This window comes from Grus americana, chromosome 2, assembly GCF_028858705.1.
Source record: "Grus americana isolate bGruAme1 chromosome 2, bGruAme1.mat, whole genome shotgun sequence".
Lineage (NCBI taxonomy): Eukaryota > Metazoa > Chordata > Aves > Gruiformes > Gruidae > Grus > Grus americana.
Genome location: NC_072853.1, coordinates 82,862,972 through 82,878,548, shown reverse-complemented (window position 1 = coordinate 82,878,548; position 15,577 = coordinate 82,862,972).

Genomic DNA, 15,577 nt, shown 5'->3' with positions numbered 1-15,577 from the left:
GAAATCACTGGAGGCCTTGAGAGTTTGTCCTTGTAGGTTTCCCCAAGGCTGGACCTCTGCTCCTTGGGAAGGAGGGAGATGGACGTGAGTGAACCCCCACAGGGCTTCAGGTTGCACAGCTCAGAAGCAACCCAAATACAGCAGCTGTAAGCTAAACATCTTTCGCTTCCCTCTTCAGAGGACCCCCTTGCCTGTGTCTGAACATTTTATAGCAGCTTTACATTACCTTCCTGGAAGACAGCCTTGGAAGGCAGATGCGTGACTTCCTACCTAGCTGAGGCTGGAGGAAATTACACAACCCCTCTTCCTCCGCTTCCCTTGCAGTAATACTGTCAAATATTTTGAAATCTCCAGTTCCAGCAGATGAAAGACACTTGAGGCAAAGCTTTAGCTGCTGACTATTAGGTTTCCCTCTCACATAGCTGGTAGGTTGCTTACATACCTAATTGCATTTTTTTAAAAAGTAGTACAGGAAAGCTACTGCAGAAACCTGACACATATTAAGGGAATACAGGAGCTGATAAACAATACAAAGAATAAAGATCGATTGCTTTGCGAGCAACTGATGAGATCATTCACTTACGAAATAGCAGGCCTGACAGCAAGGATCAGGTGTCCCTGAACTAGCTCCTGAAGTGTAACCATACCACGTAATTAATATCAGCCCTCAGAGAGGCTAACATTTCTGTTCAAGTCGCATTTCCTTCTGCTATCAGTGAGTTTTTGTGCAGGCTCAAGGCACAGCGGAGCAGAACAACAGGGAGTGCAGTGCTGTTACTATACAGGCTGCATTGTCTGCAGAAGCACACTGCTAGCTGGTAGTGGAAAAGGCAACAAAGAGACTGCTGGAGGGTCACTTGGAAATAAAAAAAAAAATAAAATGAAATAAAAATGCCAGAGCTGTAGCACTGGATATGCTAGCTATTACAACTTGGCTCAGGAAACAGAGAACTTTCCAGGGCCATTTCCAGCCTTTGCAGGAGACTGTGCTCTTTGGAACGCAGAACAGACTGGGCTGAGTGGGCTTGCCATGCCCTGTCACACTATTCATGGCAATCTTGCCTGTTTTATCCTCTGCTTTTCTGAAAGGAAGAGTAAAAAAAAGCGTCCCAAACAGCTCTTCCAAAATATAGAAAATGCCAACTAAAAACGGCAAAAATAATTAAAACCTAAGGCCAGCTTAAAAAACATGTTGGAAGCCATACAGCTGCAGTCTTCAAAGGCTTGCTTTTTTCTGGAGAGGGGTGGAGAAGAGAGCTTTGATTTAAACACCACCACCACAATGGATCATTTGATCTTTTGGTTCCTCCTGTTTTATTTTAATTAATGTTTCTAAGTACTGATTTAAAGTCAATCCAGCTTTATTAAAGGTTCATTGCAGGATTAAGGGAGATTTGAAACCAAGCCCAATACAGTCAGCAGAGACAAGTTCAAAATGGCCACTCAGCAAATAAAAAGCATATCATGCTGGTAGTGTTTTGAGTGATCAGCCAATAAAATCAGGCAGCATTTCTAAACACTGTGGTGGTGTTTTTTTCCCGGCAATGAAAATCTTTTAAACTCCTAGTTAACAGGCCTTTGTGTCACTTGTGAAACATTCCTTTTCAGTTTTTTAAGAGAACATTCATTCATTTAAGGTTAGTGTTAAATAGGATCTTGCGTATGTGCACATCAAGTACGCAGTCATTACCCAAGCTAAATGCAACGTATATTAGCAACCTCGTACCATTTGATTCCACTCTTGTGCCAGATTTGCAGGCTCAGAAACAGCAAGATTTCCCAGTTGAAGGGGACGCCAAGGCTCTAACATAACGTAGACTGTACATTCCTCTCTACACGAAGCATGTACAGGACACAGAAAGAGCAAGGCTTGTAAAGACAATGAGCTTATTTTATATTTTAAATCTTGTAGAAGCAGTAGCCTTTCTAACTCTTCCAGCTAGGTTGCATCTAGTTGACAGCCTGCCTTGGTGGTATTAGGACTGTGTCTAGGAATTCATCAGTATTTAAAATGGATTAGGCACTAACCCATTTTTTTTCACACTCCAGAACAGCAGAAAATTTGAGATCTGAAAATCTGATGAAAAAGCCCTGTGTTTCGCTTGCCTTATTCCCACCTCAGATGAGACAGCATGTCACAGGTATCAAAAATGTCCCCTCCTCCCTTCCAGAGGGACTGTTACCCAAGTCATACATGCTGAACTCCTCAGAGCGTATCTGTAGTACTGTCTCTGTTCAGTGCTTCCAGTTTCTGCAGGTTTGGGGCAAAACAAGGGAGAGACACACTAAAACTTCACATGAGGTACAACACCTTGGAAATCACCATTCTCTCTGGCAGAAATCTTTCCATATCTTCTGCAGTGGGCAGGTGGGAAAAGAGGAACCATCCTGCGAAAGACCTGGACGCGATGGTGAGGGACCCGAGGTATTCGCAGGAAAGCGTGTAGCAGAGCAGTGTGGGCATCGGTGCTGCTCTACAGCAGGTCCAGGATCAGCCGGCACGGCTCATCGTTCCTCCGCTTCATTCGGCACAGCTAGCTCCTTCTCGTTCAAATGGACAACAGTTCACAGCTGCGGATGTATTACCCTAATTCACTCGCTCCCCTGTGAGCGTGTCTGCAGAAGGTATCGGGGGGCCTCCATTGCATTAGCGCTGCTACTAAAGCAAGGCAGTACTTACAGAAATGCATTTCCATTCTGAGTCTTGCAGACATGCTTTGGTTACTTTTGTCCACTTAATGAGAAAATAATCTGAGGCCCAGCTGGTGTAAGCCAGCGCAGAAGCACTGAGCCTAAGGAAACGGTGCCAATTTGCCTCAGTGAGGATCCGGCCCAAGGGATTCATAATGGATGGAGACGTCTAGTCAAGAAGAGGTTAGAACAGCTCAGAATGTCTGCATTTATCCCCCACTTTCACAGTTCAGACAGCTTCTGCCAAATGGTATGAGCAGCTGGACATCTCTTTCAAATCCATATTTAATTCCCTAAAGCTGCATTGAAATGAAGAATCCTGCCCACAAAACAGATCGATATCTTGCACTGCTTTAACTTCAAATTGTAACGAACAAGGAAGAGGCTGCTGTAGCTTAGGAAGAAATCAAATAGTCAAAGTTACGAATCTCTAGGCTGACGAAACCAAGAAAATAAACATTTAAAAATATTTTTCTCAGTTTATTGCTTATGATGTAAACAAATTTATCCCTGATTATGGCACCTTTTTATATTCAATACAGGGGTGAGGAGTAGAAAAAAAATAATTACAGACTGGGAATTGAAAAAATTGTACAAACCAAATGAGAAAATTATGAGTTATTGTCATTTATGATACTGCCATCAATAGATAGAGATACTATGACAAAGACAGACTATTTGAATCTGGATCAGATTATTGTTAACATTAATCTCTTTACTTGCGTTTTATCTTTCACCACAAAAATACACAAATTTCATATCAGTGAATAACCATAGCTATGGATGGAAGATAGAGGTCATTTAAATGCTGATTGAACTTTGCTTCTTCACGTTCTTAATCTAAGCAGAAGAAAGCTCTCTTCAACATTGTTTGGTGCTAAAAAAAATTATCAAATATAGCTGAGATAGATACACCTGAGCAGAGGGAATGAAATAGAGGAAGGAATAATAATGTCAAGCAGTTTTATTGATTTTGTTGGTACTATTTAAATTGTATGAGAGTACGTTACATTATTGAATGGGACAGAATCTACAGAACTGTAGTGTCTTGGATTATACTTATAAATTCCAGTCTTAAGAATCTGTTTTGAGGTTTCTCAAGTAGCATTTTTCACTCTTGTTAAAAAAGGCATTGTAAAGGCAGGCCCCACTGGATTTTGTCTACAGCCTTGATCAAAAGCAACCTGAACCCTCAGGTTTCACAAGTCTAGATAAAAGAAGCCTGGGTTAGAATATAGATATTTCTAAAATTTTTGCTAGCACTGAATACAACATTCCATGAAATGGAAATCCGATCTTTACTAACGTGTCACATTTTATAATGAACATTGCCACATCTTTTTCAGTCCCCTTGATAGTCTAAATCAGAATAAGAAATTTGGCCCCTTAACCACAGAGAAGCAAGCTTCCACATGATCCCCTGAGACTATAAAACACATTCTGGCTTATTTTATGGATGGATCAAACCCTAAAACCCCAAATAACCCAACAGCCCAAAGATAAGATGAAAGGAAACTCACTTTCTCTCTTTGACCCTTTTAAAGCTCGAAAGTGGTATCTCTCCTCTTAACACAAAACAGAAGTAGTTCATCTCTAGAAATAAACATGGGAAAATACTTTTTCAGAGGAGGAGGCTCAGTTTCTCAGTCAGATGCAACTACACTGATATTTTCTGCAATTGAAACAACTGTCACTTTGAAACCTCACCAGTAAATAAACTCAAAGTACTTTCTGCTAAGAAATAACTCTTGCTGAAAAAATACATTATATAGGGTACATATACCTTATATAGAGCACACATTAGATCAAAATGTGCCTGATATTGTGTCTTTCAGAACTTGTATTTGGCTGCTATACCAGGGATTCCTAGGACTGCCAGAGTTAGTGTGGTTTTGAAACGTAAAACTGCCTAACCATCAGGGAATAAGAAGCCAGATTACCTGCTTGACCCAGCTTCAAGGACGATGTGCATGCTCTGTTCCAAATTAAACTTCAAAACAATCCCATAATCAAACACACTGAACATAAGGGGCATCCAAGGACAGCACAACAAAAGGCTGCTTTGCAGGGACAGAGAGAAAGAAAGGAATGGGGAATATAGTCAACCCTCATGGCCCAAAGAATGTAAATTGAGAAAGGAAGTGAAAAGTAAGGAATCCAAGCATATTAGAATAAGGTAAAGAAGACTGAGGTGTTTTTTTAACTAATTGCATAAGCAACAGTATTATACACTTCCTGCCCCACACTGACCAACCAGCTGTCCCTCTAAAGGCTTCCTTCATGATTTAGAAAATTCTTGCATGAGAAATAGCAGATCCTAAGTCAAAACAATATATATACTTACAGTCAGATTTCCATGTTTTTGTTGGTAGAAATCCTTTTCACTGAGAACACAACAGTTCTTATTTTATTTATTCAGCCTGGATATGCAATTAACAATAGTCCAGACCCTAGTCCTACTTTGTACAGTAGCACTAATTTCACAGGATGCAAACTCCACTGATATATTAATACTGAATCAATGGATAGAGTTTTCTAATCGATATGAGCATAATGTTGAAAGTTTTGTCTTTCTAATTTTGAGGGAAGGCACGAAGCTGATAATGTCAGAAAACAGGAGCTACGATATCATAGAATCACAGAATCACAGAATTGCAGAAGTTGGAAGGGACCTCTGGAGATCATCTAGTCCAACCCCCCTGCTAAAGCAGGATCACCTAGAGCAGGTTGCACAGGATCGTATCCAGGTGGGTTTTGAATATCTCCAGAGAAGGAGACTCCACAACCTCTCTGGGCAGCTTGTTCCAGTGCTTGGTCACCCTCAGAGTTAAGAACTTTTTCCTTATTTTGAGATGGAACTTCCTGTGTTCCAGTTTGTGCCTGTTGCCCTTTGTCCTGTTGCTGGGCACAAGGAGTTGGCAAATAGTGTGGCACAACAGAAAAGGAAGGACTACTGGATGGGAAGGAGATAATTCTTCAGCTTATGTCTGGCCTAATCCTGTTGACTGAATGCACACTGGTGCAGTAGGCGCTTGGAGCACATCTGCCACTTTAATGTCCTCCAGAAGGAATCTAGTCTGTATACTCCAAACATATCTGCAGTGAAAACAAACCGTGATAAGAGGAGATGCATGGGAGAGTGACTTGAAAAGTGCTTTCCTGATCCAAACTAAAATATTAGCATGGATGCACTCCTCATCTTCCTGAATGAAAGCAGAGATAGAGCAGGGAAGGAGCAAAAGGGCTCAGGCTGGGAAATGAGGAAGCTGGGAGAAATGAGGCAGAGCTGGGCCTCTTCTGTGCACCTAGGCCTTGATGCTGACGGGGATGGGGACGTCGAGAGTGTTTAGCAAGCACTTGCACAGCCTTTTCCCATGTCACGGTCCATAAATCCCAGGCTGCAGGGTACTAAGGAAGCATCGCGGCTCCCTCAGACCCCCCAGTGAGTTGCCTCTGCAACCCACGTGGAGCTTTCTGATGGCCCCCACGTTCAAAGCAGTCACCCAGATGGCCTGGATATACGTACACGCATACACACACACATACAAACTTAAACGTTCTGTGGCTTAATACTCTACCTGTAAAATGCCAGTCATATACCTCAAACTCCCAAAGGTCGTGGGATAGTAACTTAAATAATATTTGTGAAGTACACAGAAATGTTACTATTAGCAGCAGAGCCCACACAGAAATTAGTAATTATTTACTCAGAACAGGTTTGGCTCTGAACACACAGCAAACAAAGGGCATTGAACATTGAGGGCTAGTGATAAAGGAGAAGAAATATGGTCATTTCCTCACCGTCTCGTGCACTGAGGCGGAAATCGGAGGGGGAAAATACTAAGTGATTATTAATTCAAACTTACATTATATTGTATATGTGCAAGGATCAAGTCTGGGCTGAATAGAGACTCGGCTCTTAAATTTTCTTACTTCCAAGTTATTTTTATTTTGCAAATATGTCTTTACATGCAATACAAATAATACTTACAAAATGTATTTTGCAAATTCAATGAATTACTAATGGGATATGATGTATTTCACAACCCAGGCTGTGAAGTAGTAGTCCAAAACTTGCAGACACACTTTTACAGGAAAGACCTACAAGTGCCAGATAGTCATATTCCATTTTCATGCAATCCTACATTTGCATAATTAAGACTGAATGCAACCAACCATTTGATAATCTCAAGAATGACACAAGAGCTCAATGCAGATTAGAAACAGCAAGAAAATGTCCATGTCTGAGGGAGAAATTAGGGGAGATCACTGGGTGGGGGGAGTACAAAGCAAGCAAACCAGAAAGTCAATTATTTTCCATTTCTCTTTGCCAGTTGCATGCTAGCTCTAATGAGAACAGCAGCTATGCAGCCCTGCCAGCCCTCCAGGTTGGAGATGGATATGATGACAAGGAACGTGAGGAACCGAGCACTGCTGCTGCTGTCACATCTGTTTTTAAAAGTGACATCAGCCTCCCTTCAGTGCTAACTAACCAAGCAATTTTTGCAACTGTTAACAGGACAAAATTGCTATTAATGCTCTCAAGGTGGCGGGAAGAATCAGACCCAAATCCATCCAGTCTAACAGCCTGATTGCTATTATTTTATCCCTTAAGCTTTTGCTGTCTGTACCTCTCAATAGAGTTTGCTTTTTTGTAAATTAAGTCCAGACCATTGAAAAAGGTAGAAAACAACTTTGAGCACAGTCTCATTATATTCCAAAAATAGTAAAAGATTAAATACCTTTCACCTGTATAAAAGATATTAAAAAAAAATAAAAATAATGAGGAAAAAAAGTGGGAAACAAACGCCTGCAATTGGGAGTCTCCAGCTCAGTATGCCTGTCACTAGTAGTGCGCTATGCCATAACAAAGAAATCAGCAAACTGGAAATTCCTCCTGCTGTGCACAAATGAAGCCAGAAATGACTGTCACTGATGCTTGTACAGACAACGTCAACATCTATGAGATGCTTCACAAGCTTGGGTGTGTTTGGTAGCCTTGGACTACAGAGCCTTGAGCAGCATGTTCTGAAGATTCAGCAGCACAAACTAGCTTCACTTCCATTCTGATGCGGATCCTGTTAAAAGTATTTTTGTAACCACTGGAGGATCTGAGGTAGCCAAGGGGGGAAATAATAATTTCTTTGAAGTTCCAGACTGAAAAAAACTGAATGCCACTCACTGATTTTGTGTAAAAGACAGTAAGGAAATGACCATTTTTATTACCCCTTTTTCCCCACCAGCCGTTCGTGTTTTACCCACTGCTTTTTAGAGGCAGAATGCTGCCTTTCTGGCCAACAATTCCACAACATCCTGATCTGTACATTTGCATGAACAACTGTTATTGATATAACTGCAGAATATTACAATCTCTTCTTATGATGTAATTAGTCATCAGGCATAATAAGCTTCTTATTAACCAAAATGTATTGCCTTCCAGCATTGCTGCTGCAAGTAAAATCATTCCATTCTCATTTTATCTCATTGTATAAAGTGCAACAGCAAGCTTTATGTTTTGTACAGAATGCACAAAAGGTTAAACACAAAATTTAGACTATTGAGCAGAAATTTGTATTGCAAAGTTAGCCACTGTGTAATATAGTGTCAGGCCATAATCTGGATGAGAAATTTCAAGGATTATTTCCTTGACCTAATTAGAAAGTAGACAGTTTTCACCAGTTGACAAGATTTCTACCCGAATGAATCTCAAAGAGAACCAAAGGAATGGCTGATTGTAGGAACAACTGGAGAGACCACCACCTTTTGTAAGCAACTCAGAGGATGTGTCTAAAATAAGGGACAACAGAAGAAGCTACATTGGAACAAACCAACAAAATAAGCAGTAAGAAATGACCAGGATTAAGATGGTATTCACTCCAAAATTATCAAAGAACTCAAGAAAACAGCTGAAAAAAATGTAGTTTGTAATCTCTCTTTTATTAGCCCTTGCATCTGAGGACTGAGAGGTGGAAAATGGGATTTCATTTTTTTTTTAAAGAAATTTCACAAGGAAACTACAGGCTTCTAACTCTGGCCGTATCTGTGCTGGGAAAATTAATAGAAACTATAACAAAGATCATAATTAGTGGACATGTAGATAAAGATTATATATTTGGGAAAAAAATAACAGAAGCTTTTTCATAGTCCTGCCTGGAAAACTTGTAGGAGTTCTTCACAGGGTCAACAGGTATATCCAGTTGATATAACTACCTGGCTTTCCAAAGGTGATTTGGTTTTTTTTTTAAAAGTCTCCCTCCAGTACCTTTTCAGGAAACTAATTAGTCATGGCATTGCATGGTGAATACTTGGTTAAAAGTCCGGAAACAGAAAGCAGGGTGAAAATCGAACAGAATAAGGTTAGAAATCTGGATTTATGATAAAATAAGTTGAAAAAATTAATGAATTCTGGGGATACTAAAATTTTCTATGAGGTCAAGGTGAGATCAGACAAGTCCCTGGAGAACTCCCCCTATATGCTTGTCCTGACCTTATAGTCTTTGTAGTAGGCATCTATTACCGCCTATAGCAAACTGAGCTAGAGGTAACTTTGGTCTGACCTGCTACCAGTATTTTGTTTGATCTGATCTCTGTTTTTATGGCATCATGCAAACAGGCAGTGTCAGGGCCTAAAGCGCATCTGCCTGCTCCTGGGGATTTGGCTGCCTAGGCTCAGGGCCAGCTTAGAGAGAGCACAGCTGCTGACTTTGAAAGCTGCTGTGAAGAAAACCAGAAGAAACCTCAGCAGACGCTGCCCCACCTTCCCTTGGGAGATGCTCTCAGCTGTGATTGTCGCCCTTGGCCTCTGCCGGAGCTGGATGCAGTCACGCACCTACCATGCCCAGCCCATACCCCACGGCCCGCGCTGTACCCCGACACAGAGCAGCAGTGCAGGAGCTTGATCGGTATCTTCTGCTAATATCCACCCTGGATCGGAAGAATACATCAATAAAATATGAGGAATCTGAACAGCCAGGATGCCTGCGACAGCATCTTTTGTCTTTAAAAGAAAAAGCATCTGCTAGCACACTGTCATCATTCAGAAGAGCTTCATTTATATAGAGATTTCTACTGTGAAATTCTATTGATTGCATAATACAACATTTCCTTTTGGAACTGGCAGCTAAAGTATATAAAGCCCTTTATCACAAGAGACTTCTGTCCAAAGTTAGTATACAGGAAAAGTGGAAAAGAAGGCTAAATACAGGCTGTTCTCTCCTTCAGTGTGCTTTTAGAACAATGTTCCTCATTCCTGTCTCTGCAAGAAGCACTGTGAGAAATAACTCAAACTGTCTGCTCTAGTAGGATAGCAAAATTGCAAAGCTCTGGCTCTGAACACAAGTGTAAAAGTACATTGAAAGCCAAGAAAAAAGAGGGAAAGGGGAACAGAAGCCCTCAATTGACATTTTATTTACTGTTTGGTTAACTGCAGTAGATATTCCCCTAAATAATACATTGCATTAAATTTTAAAGTACTACAGATTTCAAAATGTTTGATCCTTCATTCTGGTTTGTATACCTGTGGAGTTCATTTATTTGATTCTTTCTGTAGTCATGAAGATTAGAATTTTCCTTTTTTGTTCTAACGTGGGAATCTTAACTCATTTAGTCAGCTGATTCCAGGAACTGAGGTTTTAAAAGCAGAACATTAAACATTGAAAAATTAGCAATAAAGCCTCGAGAGTTGGCAATAGTTACCACTGCAAGGACTTTTCTTTTTGGCTCTTAAAGTTTTACAGTTCTGAATCAATACAGTTCAACGATGGAAACAGTAGACATCTTCTGATGCTGTCTCCCAAAACCTCTCCTCTTAAAACTAGAATTCCCATAAAATAAGTCCAAACAGCAAAAAGAACAACAGCTTTTATGCAGGATACCAGTTACATGTGCATGTACTTTACTACTGATCAGACGATTCACCTTTCTTACTTTCCCCACCCCATTTTGCTCATTTACTTAATTGTCTGTTACCACGCACAGTGAATATTGCTTTGTCCAGAATGTAATGATATTTCTAATGGTCTAGAGCAACAAGTTCACTGCTGTTCTGCTGAAGTTAATGCAAGTTTTGCTGATGACCTATTGACTTCAGTGTCTGACAAAATGAGGGGGTTTTTCTGCCTTGGTAAAACATGTTGTTAGCATTCAGTCCATGAGTCTAGAGTTCAAGCAGATTTTTCCTTTACAGCCAATTTAAAACACTAATTCTGTGAAGTCAGGTCTACATATATTGTAAAATTTAAATGTTAAAATTTAAAATAGAACATGAGCAGTTTCCATTTCACTCAAAAATGTCTTTTGTATTCAAGAAAAAAAAAAAAAAAAAGAGCAACTATAAGGAAGAGAATTGGAAAAAAAGACAAAGTTCAGGATAGGCTTAATTTTAATACCTGGTAGTTTACGATAGAATGAATTTCACTTGAATTCTATCAAAACTAGAATGAGATTTCAGGTAAAGCTTTCTGAAATAAATGTATGTATGTAATTATGATAGATTACATAAAAAGGAAAAACCAAGGTTTGTATTAGTAGACCTTCCTATCCTTCAGGCATTATTGCAGACCAGAACTGAGATGTGTCTGTGTTCAGGAAAAGTTGCTGCTGCTAACTGAGATGAGGAACACAGCTTTCTTTCCAGCTGCATTTAGATGTGAGCTGACCTGTATTAGCAAATTTTTGGGGAAGGTAGGCCTTCTGTCTTATGGTACTATGTGATATTTGGCTCTTTCCTTCATCCTGCCTCTTGAGTTAAAATGAGAAAGATAGATAGGCTCAACCTCTCGTGAGCATTCCTGAGAAAGGTATTTAGCAACTAAGCTTACCTTGTCATCTCCCTGCGAGGAGAAATTCAGATACCTGTCTTCCCATTTACAATGCCAAAACCTAAACATTATGCCCTGCGATAGTGTCTCTCCCTGCTAATCCACATATTAACAAGACTGAAGGTTTCTTTCCAAAGAAGCCCTGGAGCATTTGGCTGATTTACATAGGGGCTGATTTCTTCACATGTAACAGAAATACCACAGTAATCAATCCACTAAGGGAGAAAAATTAAATATTCCCCCAACTACTCAACTTCTAAAGGATTCCAGCAGTTTCTGAATTTAATTACTGACAAGTTTAGATATGCTGGGAGATTCCAGGGCTGGTTTTATGCACTTTCCCTTGAACCTCTCTTGTCAGACTTTCTCACAGTTCTTCATAAATGAAGGCCCTGATTGTTTAGATTAAATTGGAACATTGTGTTTATGTCCATACAGTGTAATACTAAACATAAACAAGTCACATGAAAATTCTTGGTATGAGAAAAAAAAGACAGATCTCCAATGTAACTCTGTTGTATCACAGAGCACATAATTTCTCTTAAAATCCAGAAACAATATTGCTATTTAAATCCAAACAAATTACAATGCAAAAGAACATACAGATTTATTCTCAATAAGGCAAGCGAGCCCTGATTCCTTCCACTGAGTATGCAGACAACTTGTTGTAGTACAAATAGGTTCAATGCTAGCTCAAAAGTCAAGGTCCCTACTCTGGCTCGGCTGAGCACAGTAAAGAACGCTGAACAAACTTGCACAAAGTTAGCTGTATCAGTTCATGCATTTTCCACTCCTTCAGCTGGGGAATGTTTGTGTGTACACAGGACCTTTGAATTGGAAATCAGAGCTGCCAGCTACACAGAGTTGGTGGACAGGCTGTTTCCCTTTTAGTCGCAACCTTTCTCGGCGGCTCCTGGCTCCTGAGCGCTGTAGCCTGAAGTCAAGTACATTGCTCAAAGACAACGTAGCTGCACATTCAAGTTCAGCTACAAAGGTCATGTGCTCAGGATGCAGAGATCCAAGAAAAAGGCTGAACAAGAGGCTGGTGGTTGGAAGCAAAGTTCTTGAAAATATTTTGCCTTTAAATTAATGTCAGAATAGTCTCAGTAGAGCCACTTTTTTATTATTATTAAAAACATTTCTTAATGGAACACCTGCATTTTCTTAAAAGTAAAAAGTAAGATTATTAAAAAATTCTTTCAGACAGGCAAAACTGAACATTTCTCTCAACTTTTCCCAATGTCTTTATAGAGTAGTAAGCTTTTTTCTTTTCCTTGTATGTAAGTAAAAATGCTGAGCATAGGAAGATCACAACTAAACACACAGTCAGCTGCAAAACTCCAAGAATGACTTCCTGATCCCTCCTCCATCAGTCCTTCTTCCATTCTTACTACAACTGTGGTCCATGCACCGCCAGTAATGACATTTGATATCACATTTTGGTACCACAATTTGTAATTTGAAACTCCAAGATGCTGCAATGACACTCAGGAAAGTCAAGTGTTTATCTTAGATACTGACTGGTTAGTAAACTGTCAGCAATCACATTATTACCTGCAAGATACTGAAAATACTAGGAATAAGTGTAAACATTTATGTATCTTAAATATAGGAGGATTTAAAGGTGTTACCCTTTCCTAATGCCTGCAGTGACTTTTTCATTGTAATGGCCAAGAGGTCTAAATGGATGTCTTCCAATGTCACTTAATAGAGATTGAACCAAGCCTTAATTAACAGGCACTTTCAACTTCGAAGAACCAATGAAGCACGCAGACACACACCCCAAAAGAAACCAAAACATATGACAGTATTTTGGGGTATTTTTACAAGATGTTTGACATACCTGCTATGGCATTACTACAAGGAAACAAACAACAACTGAACACAAAAGGATTTTTTTGCTGCGAGATTAAAACTTGAATTCTTTGCACTACCTGCATTCCCATGAAGTCATGAGAACTCGTAAGTCATTGCTGTACCTCAAAAAACCTACATTTTCAGCCTTTGACACTGTATTTTAGCCTTGATCCACACATAAGACCCAGGAATCTATTTGGAAGCATTAGAAGCATGCTCATGCATATGTAAGCATGTTTTGGATTTAATGAGCAGTGAAAAATTAAGTGACAATGATGACACTTCAGCATAGTTTATAAACTGGTATTTGGAAATGTGCATGCACTGTAGAAGCAGTTCTATACTATTATTTGAAACAAAAGTAAACAGCTATCAGTATGTACTTCCCCATATAAAAATACCTCATTTGATAACCTTACTTAATGTTGTGTAAAAACACCATATTTAGAAAATAACACGCAGCAGAGAACTACTCTGCAGAGGCAGCTACTCTCAGGAGCAGCAACTTTAGATGCAGAAGGTAAATCTTTCAGCTAGAGCTTACCTTGCACCAGAACTCATTCTCTGTGGACTAGAAATTAAGATTTTTTAGGTTCCAGGGTTTTTGTGAAGCTGAACTGCCTTCAGCATGAAGATGTGAGCAGAAAGGTAGACTTGAATTGCATGTAAAACCCCCATTTCACCACTCACTGCTAGCTACCTGGGTCCTCAGTCACTTCCTAAGATAATAGGTTTAATTTTTTAACACCATTGAAATTCAATCAGTATATGGTGTGACCTCCCTTCACTGTGCTGTGCTGATGAGGAAAAAAGGTAGCAGCTTCTCCCCACAGACTCTCATCATATAGGTTCCTTGGCTACGCTTGAGGTTACCTGGTGCGCTCTTAAAAATAGGCATTAAACAGGCATTATCATCATGAGGATAGAGTCAGACCAGAAGATGAAGTATCTTAGCTCAAAATACATTAATTTTGTATAGAGATAAAAAATTAAGGGAAGCAGTGTTGATATAGGTCACTGAGGTGGAAGGGGACAAATACTAAAGGAGAAAAAAGCCATCCATTAAAGTTAAGAACTGGGAATGGGAGGGAAAAATACTATACAGATGGAAAATTGCACAGTCAAATAAAGGAGTTAACAAAAGGACTGGAAATATGGACCTGGGAAAGTATTTCCTACTGGGGATAGCTGGGGAGGATATTATCCTAATTCAGAGGAACATAGTTATGTTGTCTTTTCCCTTTTTTCAACCCAGCAATAAAATGAACCACTGGCCATTTGCATTGTACTCCTACATAAACAGAGAAAACCCAAATCAAATATAAGGGAACCAACAAGTATATGCTATAGAGGGAATCCAAATTACCTTGGCTAAATGGTTCAGCATATATAGGAAAGAACAAGCAAGGTAGAATTGTTTCCTTAAACAAAAGAGTTTGGAACTCAGTATGATCCTAGTTTTGAAATTATAGCTAGGAGACCTGATCCTAGCATTATAACCTACACTCAGCTGCAATTTTCTTTAGAAGAGCTCTTCCTGTGGACTGCTATAGAGGGGGAACTAGACAAAAACTGAGCGGAATCCAGCCTAAAAAATGGTGCAATGGGATTTTATTCTAAAACCTCTATACCCGAGGGTACAGCAGTATAAGAAAATAATAAAGGTGTTGGATGAAAGTGAGGTGGAACTCGTCAGTAGGCACGTACTATGGGAGATCTCAGCTAAAGAAACGGGAATAGGTATTTGCAAAGACTACAGAAAGAGAGGTGTTTGTACACACATCAACAGAAGGCTTCCTTGTACAAAACAAAAGCAAGAAACAGAGACAGGAAGGAAATCGCAGGGAATAGCTTGAGTAATAGCCAAAACGCAGTTTCAGATCTGTGTAAATGTCAAGGTAGAGGACAGGAAGAGGGGAGAGCTCACATGTAGTGTTAAAATCAATTCTCCAATCAAAGAAAATAATGTGAGAAAGAGGGAAAAAGAGAGAGGTCGGCACAAGTACTTCGAACAAGAGTGTTACTCCCAAAAGATATACTTTCCACCTGTAAAAATAAACCCCAGAGTCCTAGCAGTGCCAGTGGGTATGAACAACAAACTGCAAACATTAGCTGAAAGACAAAAAGTGTAATATGATAAACAAAACACAAGGCACAGGAAGAATAGTTAGAGTAAAAATTGGTCAAGTGGAGAACATACTCCCAGATGA